Here is an 8090-nt window from a genome sequence, read left to right on the forward strand (position 1 = left end):
TTATGTGGGTGACTCAGCAGCAAAAACCTGGTCCCCTTTAAAGAAAATAAGACTCTTTCTCAGTCAATCAGGGATGCACTTAACTTGCAAACATAACACACACAAATTCCCACTGAGCTGTAAACGTGCCCCTTTTATAATTTAAGCGGTTAAGCATAAGAAATGTGCTTTGCTTTTAGTTGATGTTGCTGCTTAGAGCAGGAACTTACAGTCCCAGAATGATTAATTAGGCACAAATGGAGGATGCAAAAACACACATTCACATAATTTATTTCAGAGCAGGAGAAATATTATTATCAATATTCCATTCAGCAGCAGCAAAGGAGATTGGGGACTGAGAAATGCATCTGAATAATGCCCCTTATTTAAGATTGAGTAGGCTTTGTCCTTGTGGGCATGAGAAAAGTGCAGCCATATTTTTTATTTTTTCAGAAGGAGGGTAGAAAGTGTTCTCAGGAAAGGCTAACATTGTCTCCTCCCTGTTGAGGCTGCCATTCAGCAATGCAAGCTGATATGCTGGTCCATTTTATTAAACAGCAAGGATTTTTCAACTCTAAATACAGCTTCTTGTACACACCTGCATAGCTAGGATATCTTAAACTCTGGTGAATGTTGACCATAGTTCTTATCCAATTGCAAAGTGGTTAAGTGTGTGTGTGTGTTTTATCTTTTTATGCAGTCATCTCTTCAGTAATATGAGGCTGCTGTGGATTATGCAATTCAGTGAAACTCCAAGAAGAGACATCATCAGAAACCCCATGGGACCTTTGCCGATTGTACCAGTAAACAACTAGGAGTCTGCATCATAATGACAAAACTGTAATAAAAAAATGAACAGTTATAGCTTCCAGAACTATAATGTAAGAATGAACACAGCATGAACAGAAATTTAAAAGAACCATGAGAATAGAATAGAAAAGAGGAGAATAACAAACCTTATAAAAAAAACTGAAGGATATATTTCACCATATACTTATTAATTTTAGGAGATACATTTTCTCTTCTTCATATGAATATATGAACAATCAGATCATACAGATCACTGGATTAGGTCAAAGAATTATCTGCTCAAGCATTATGTTCTCAGAGTGATCAACCAGAGGTCTCCAGGAAATCCAGAAGAAAGCTGCAGGCAAATCAGTCAATCAATTGATCGATCGATCAATCAATCAATCAATCAGTCAGTCAATCTTATTATTTTGCTCCCCAGAAATTGACATTAAGGCATATTCTTGCTATTATCAAAATAATATTTACTATTTCCTGTGGTAGAGCAGTTCCGTGTAGGCATGGAAACTTACTTTTCTTATCACCTAGTTCTGTTTCTGGTTCCATACAATAATCCTATGTATCTTTCTCTTTATCCTACGTGATGCCACCTTTGTCTACAGCTATTATACATTTCAGTCCTTTAAAACATGGAAATTAGAAATATTTTGAAGGTGGATGGAAGGGGCTAAACAAAACACTGCCAGAAAAATGAACTAAGAATGATAAAAGGAGAGACTGCTGGGAGAGCTAGAAATGTATATGCAAATTATTGTAAACTGTTAAGAGTAGAATTGAAATGAATCCAATAAATGTTAGTGTTCAATAAAATATGACAGGGAAAAATATGTCATAAATGTTGTGAGAATGATGAAAAATGGAAAGATTGCTGATGTAATGGGGTAACTGGAGAAACATTAACATTTGGATAAGGCTTGCTTGTTTAATACTGTATGTGTATGAAGGCTGCAACTGGTCCGACAGTTGTCACTTTTGTTCCCATACTGAAAAAGAAAAATACCAAAGACTGTTATGTATATAGTTTTGGTGGGAGATTTAAAAGACAATGGGTCCATTGTGATTGGTCAGCTTCCTGACAGGCAAGGTATATAAAAGGAGCTGTGTTACTGTAACCTTTGCTGAAGTTCACACTACCTTGGTTCTGCCTCGTCAATTGCCCAACTTAACAAAGACTATGATAAATTAGTTTTTTTTAGTGTGTGTGATGTTTTGCAGAGCTCTCATTGAAAGCACAGGATCTTCAGATAGCTTCATAACACTAAAATAGATGCCCATTATTGAAAGGATACAAAAGGCAACAATGAACACAATTTGTAAAGTACAGTATGTTAGTCAGGATGTGTACAGATAGGTCTTGCTCTTCAGTAGGTCCTTTCTTGTGTGTTTGTTGATATAATGAAAGCACGTGATAAAATGGTTGGGTTGAAGGGTTGAACTGTGGAACATTTTGTATGGAGCTGAAGGGTGGTTGCTGAACGGCATAAGAATGGTATAAAACTGAAGGAAAAATGCATTGTGTCTGATCCATCATTGAATGGGAATGAAGATAAAGATGAATGATATCTCCTTGTTGTTTTAATGTATTTATGGATAAATGTGTAAGGAATTCTTATGTTTATTCTAGATAGGTATGTTGACTGGACATATGACAAGGCTATGCTGTAGGCCAGGAGTCAGCAACCTGTGGCTCTGGAGCCGCATGTAGCTCTTTCACCCCTCTGCTGCGGCTCTCCCTCACTCAAAATATGCATCACAACCGCCAATGTGTGACACCCACCGGCATGCAATTTATTGAGCTTTTCAACCCCTGGTAGGCCAACCATGGATAAATCCAAGAAAAGAAAAGTTTCATAAGAAAACAGAACATTTAATTCAACTACATATGCTACTTTTGTGGCCGCTCAAGAAATAGTCAGGCACGGGATGGGTTTTATGGCTCCTAGTGTTTTCTTTTCTGTGGGAAACGGGTCCAAATGGCTCTTTGAGTGTTTAAGGTTGCAGACCCCTGCTGTAGGCTGACCCAATTCAAACCCAAATGATTTGCAGTCGTATGTTATATTCTGAGCCTCTCAAAGTCATGCATTAGAATGACCTTTCCTTTCCTTTCCTTTCCTTTCCTTTCCTTTCCTTTCCTTTCCTTTCCTTTCCTTTCCTTTCTTTCCCTTTCCTTTTCCCTTTCCTTCCCTTCCGTTCCCTTCCCTTCCCTTCCCTTCCCTTCCCTTCCCTTCCCATTCTATCCCATCCTTTCAGTTTCCTTGGTTTACTAATGCTTGCTCCCTTCCTATGGTATGCATGATATCGATCAATTCAACATGGAATAATGTGATGAGTTTGTTTGTATATATGTAGGTATTGCTGTGTATAAATTATGAGAAAACATACATGTGGTGTGGTAAGGGAAAACCAAATAAAACATTTAAGAAGTAAAAATCTGTGATCTGATCCATTCTGACATCTCTTCTCTCTGTATCTTCCATCTACAGCAGGGATGTCAAACTCACGGCCCGCGGGCCGGATGCATCACTTGCTAGTCACGTCCAACCCCAGTTCAGCAAAGGGGAAAAAAGTCCCGATACGTTAAATGACAACGACATGACAACTTGAGTTTGTCACTCCTGATCTACAGTGGAAGACAAAAAGAGGGAAGACAAAATGTCTAATGATATCATGGGAATGTCAACACTTAAAAAATGGCATCATTTGTCTTTAATGGTAGCATTTGTGTGGTGAAGTAAACACATGCAGGTTGTAAATTTGGCATTGTTATGGTTTGCTGCGGAGCCACGGATCTTGTTGTTATTGCCCTATTTGGAAACATGCTGCCCCAACCTTGTTGCAGATTCTTGCTGAAGTTCGCAAATTGGTTTGATTGATTGTCTCTTTCACTATAATTTCATGCCATTTTTCTCTTGGAATTGAATTTGGTACTCCAGGGAACAGCCTTTATTTTATCCTCAAAACAACAAGCCTGACTTGGTTCTGGCATATTGACTGGATAAACTTATGCAATCCTTTTTAGTCTCAGTCCCATAACTTAACCATCACACCACACTGATTTTGTTCTCAATATAGCATTTGAAATTACACAGATAATGGACTTATTCACCTGCTCTGCCTTCTTACGGAGAAACTAAAACAAAAAAATCTTGTTTTCTAAACTTTAATTTTTTGCATATATTCCTTAGATTCTCAAGTCTACTGTTTACAATAGTTAATTGTACAGGCAAATAAATTGGAAGTCAACATTTTGAAGAAATTCACACATTATAAACGTACAATGGGAAAGAAAATAATCTGAGATGTAATTTGTTTAAGATATGCCCTAAATGTAATGCCTAAACACATAATCTAAATTTTGAAATAATCAGAATAATATTAGTATTTGTAAACTGCAGCCCAATCTTAATCATGTATTTTCAGCCATCTGAAGCTCATCTTGAGGCTGTTTTCTGCTACAAAGAAAGATGAACCGTTAAGAGATTTATATCATTTAGGAAATTGAGATTTAAAATCCTGGCAGATGGCTGAATTGGGTTATCTGGACAGTTAATTGATAACAGAAGCAATTAATGTATCTAGTTCAGCCTAGCAAGAAAACAAAGAAGAAAGCAAGAGAAAGTGAATGATTTTAAATATATTCATAATATGCTGTGGAGGAATTATCCTTTGGGTGTACTCTCCCATTGTTCTGCTTTTTAAAAAAAATTCTACTAATATTCAGGAACAAAAGTTGTTGTTTTATTAAAACAATAAAACTTAAAAGTAGTTGTGCTACTCAAAGAAAAAGAAAAAGACATATGTCACCAATCACTTTCCAATATTTCTGGCATTAAAGAGTTAATTGGGTAAAAGAATGAGGCAATAATCTCTGCCTTCTTGAGCTATGATTCCAGACAAAGAAGGAACTCAACTATTAGTACAAGCCTCTTTCAGCCTTTCTGAGTTTCTAGATTTGGCAATATATTAGAAATAGAAGTTTTGTCTGTGTCCTTCAATTAGGGAGACTGCAAATGTTATTGACAACATAATTAAATGGGTTAGGAAGGATGTTAACAATCACAGAAGCCTAGAATTAAAGAGCAGAAAGTAGCCATTTAGGCCATCAAACTCATGCTTAATGCAGGAATCAAGATTAAAAAAACAAAAAACAAACCCTGCAGATGTCTGTCTGGATATAAAGGGGAGGCTACAATCTCTCTAGGCAATTGATTCCATAGCCTTTGTGTTCCAAATGCTATGTAGTTGCTTCTATTATTCATTTGGAAATTGTCTTTGTGTAAATTTATTTTTATATATTTATTTATTGCATTTATATACCACTGATATCAGGTTCAACTCCCAGCAGTTTACAAGATGGCTGACAAAACAGAAATAAAATCAAGAACAAAAACAGCAAGCCCATTATTCTGTACCTTGCACTCTGGAACACGGGTAACAGGTCTTGACCTTCATCTGTATAACATCTTTTCTGATACTTGAAGAGTGCTGTCACATTCTCACAAAAAAGAGTGTTGCTCTAAATGCATTGAACAGGATCCTCACAGATAATCAGCTTTTCGTAGTTTTGTTTTCTAGTCACTAAGCAACAGCGATAATAGAGTGAGATAAGCCTGATGCCATATGGGAAAACTAATTTAGTAAGGCATTGCACAATGACAACGCAATGATGTTTTGGTTAAATGGCAGATGCCTCATTAGTAGTTATTTATTTAGTTCTTTTTGCTTTCGGATCCTGCTCTTTTCCCATTTTCTGAGCTTGCCTCTCAAACTCTGGAATAAACAGTGCAAACTTGAATATCAGTCTGTAAAAAAAAAAAAAAAAGTTATATTCCAAAACATTAAAATGTTCAGACGGTTTCAAGTTGATCTGAAACATCTCATCTAATGAAGACCTAATATGTCTAAAATGTTTTTCCCTTATTCTCCCTGCCCTAAATAACAATATTACTTTAACAAAATTATTTTTCTCAGATATCCACCATCATTTTTGGAAAACAGATTCTTGACATTGAGGATAATGCAAACTGGATTTGGCCAAATAGCCAAGAATGTTTCTGAAAAAGAAAATCAATTGTGCTGTCACTGTCTTTAAGGGAGAGTCTTATTTCCAAGAATAAGCAGTCGGACAATTTCCTACCCTTGCTAAAGCCTGGTGAAATTCCATCTCTTCATTTTTAAACCCTTAAACTCAGAGACAATAATTCAAGTGGTTATTTGTATGCAGTCCTGGATTTTGCATTATATCAGCCCAGATTTATTTATTCATTCATTCATTCAAATTCAATCTCATCTTTGTGACCTTTTTCAATTTTGTATAACATGTGTATAGAATTAGTATGATTGTTATGCAAATGTACACCCACGTTAAAATGGAACAGCAATTTGATACCTACAAGCCTTCCTGAATGGGGATTTTTATTTGTATGGATTATAAAGAATCTGGGTTTGAAATCTGAGCAGTTGCAAAGTACATCTGTTTGGCAGTAATTCTTACTATTCAATGTCAGAATTTTCAGGCATTTTCTACGGGCCAGGACTCTTAAAATTTTAAAAATTCCAGAAAATGTCAATATGCACAAAGGGTTTCCTATTTACCATATAGTTGAATTGTATTTTAGGTTCCAAAATATTGAAACCCACAGGGGAGATTACCAAAGCAATTATACTCAGAGAGATATCTGTGCTTCTTTGAATTGAAGTCTCTGATACACTCTTCCCCCAACCTGATGCCCTCCAGATGTGTTGGATCTCAGTTCCTATAAATTCCAATGGGCATGGCCAAGATCTCTGCTGGCTGGAGTGTGGAGGTTGAAAACCAGCACATCTGGAGGGCAGAACTGCTGTAAACATTGAACAGGTAGAGTGCTTTTCACATTGATCCAATTATAAACGTAACTGTGGGAAAATAATAAGATAGCAAAAGCTGCCCATCATGGAAGTCATTTAATCTTTTCCTCTTAATTATTTTTTCCCCCTGGAGGGATTCATTATTTTTTAACATGTTGCTCATAAAATCAGATTACCATTATCTTTCTGACTAATGTTTAAACACCATGGTGTAAATATTATTGTCTTACTGGTTAATTTAGTTATCTTTATGTGGAATCCATTCTCCAGCATCATTATCATAAGTATTTATTTATTTTTTTAAAATAATTTCTATTAGACAGCTTTTTAAAAAACAAAAAAGAAATTTTTACAATTTTCTTGTTTTCAACATTTTCGCATTAGTAAACATTTCTTACATATCCATTTTTCTCCCTTACTTCAATTTACCATTTATACATATGATTCTAATATTGATTTATATACATAAAGATTACAAAGTACTCAATTTCAATCATACATTTTATGTCCATTCCATTTCCACTTGTTTGTTACTACATTTCAACTCCTATATCTTCCTCATTTACTCTTTCCTTGCCCTTTATACCTCTCTTCTAACCATTCATACCATTTCTCCCATACCATGTAGTATCATAGTATGTAATATCGTAAGTATTTATTTCACCTTGAACTGAACCATAGCTAACAGGCAATAATCAACTGCTTGTGTTTCCTGTTCTCACACATCAGTGATTTTTCCTCTCTGTCCATAGAACAAATGTGCTGTTAGGTTATTGTTTCTTAATTTACACTGGAACATCTAAGTCAATGTTGGTTTCTACATGGCATTTCTGCTGTCCAGGTACAGATATAAATCTGTAGGAAAATTCAGGTGTGTTAATTGAAGAAAAAGAAAGCTCTTGATAGATGCTCAGATAATAATTTTAGAGAAGTGAGCAGCTTAGAGCATAGCATGTGACTTCCATCCCTCTTGTGATTCCCAGAGCAACTTGAGATTTTGCCACTGAACAATGTCAGTTCAATTTCCAGGCAATTTTTGATGGAAAACAAAAACTGGAAAAGAAACCTGATAAATAACAAATACTAATGTATTTGTTTACATATTTCGAAAAGACAGAGTGGCACTGGGGAATCTTATTAACATTTTAAAAACACTTTTAAAATATTAAGTCCCACCTTCACTTGCCCAGTTGGTGTCTTTACAATACTGTCCCATCTGCTGCTGCTCTCAGCTGCTAACAATTATTTTTAGTGCAATCTCCGCCCTTGAAAAATGTGCATGTCCTAGAAAGCTTTCTGTTCCAAGTAAAGAGATGTATCTTACTAGAGGAGTCACATGTTTCTTATGGTCAAATTCTTATAAAGTATGACAGAGTTCATGCTTATCTTTGTAAAGAATCTAATCTTTGTTACCAAGTCTTCCCTCTGCAAGTAATTCCAGCAAAGGAATTGTC

The 8090-nt window shown here is 35.7% G+C and overlaps 1 long non-coding RNA gene across 1 annotated transcript; it reads right to left on the reverse strand.

Moving 5' to 3' along the window:
- Window positions 1-254: 254 nt before the first annotated feature.
- On the reverse strand, window positions 255-5588 carry LOC117655371 (uncharacterized). Its single transcript, XR_004588647.2, has 2 exons — window positions 5202-5588; window positions 255-817 (listed from the first exon to the last, which is right to left on the reverse strand). It is a non-coding gene; the product is annotated as an uncharacterized LOC117655371 (long non-coding RNA).
- Window positions 5589-8090: the final 2502 nt, after the last annotated feature.

This window comes from Pantherophis guttatus, chromosome 7 (genome assembly GCF_059756535.1).
Source record: "Pantherophis guttatus breed Tessera chromosome 7, ASM5975653v1, whole genome shotgun sequence".
Classification (NCBI taxonomy): Eukaryota; Metazoa; Chordata; class Lepidosauria; order Squamata; family Colubridae; genus Pantherophis; species Pantherophis guttatus.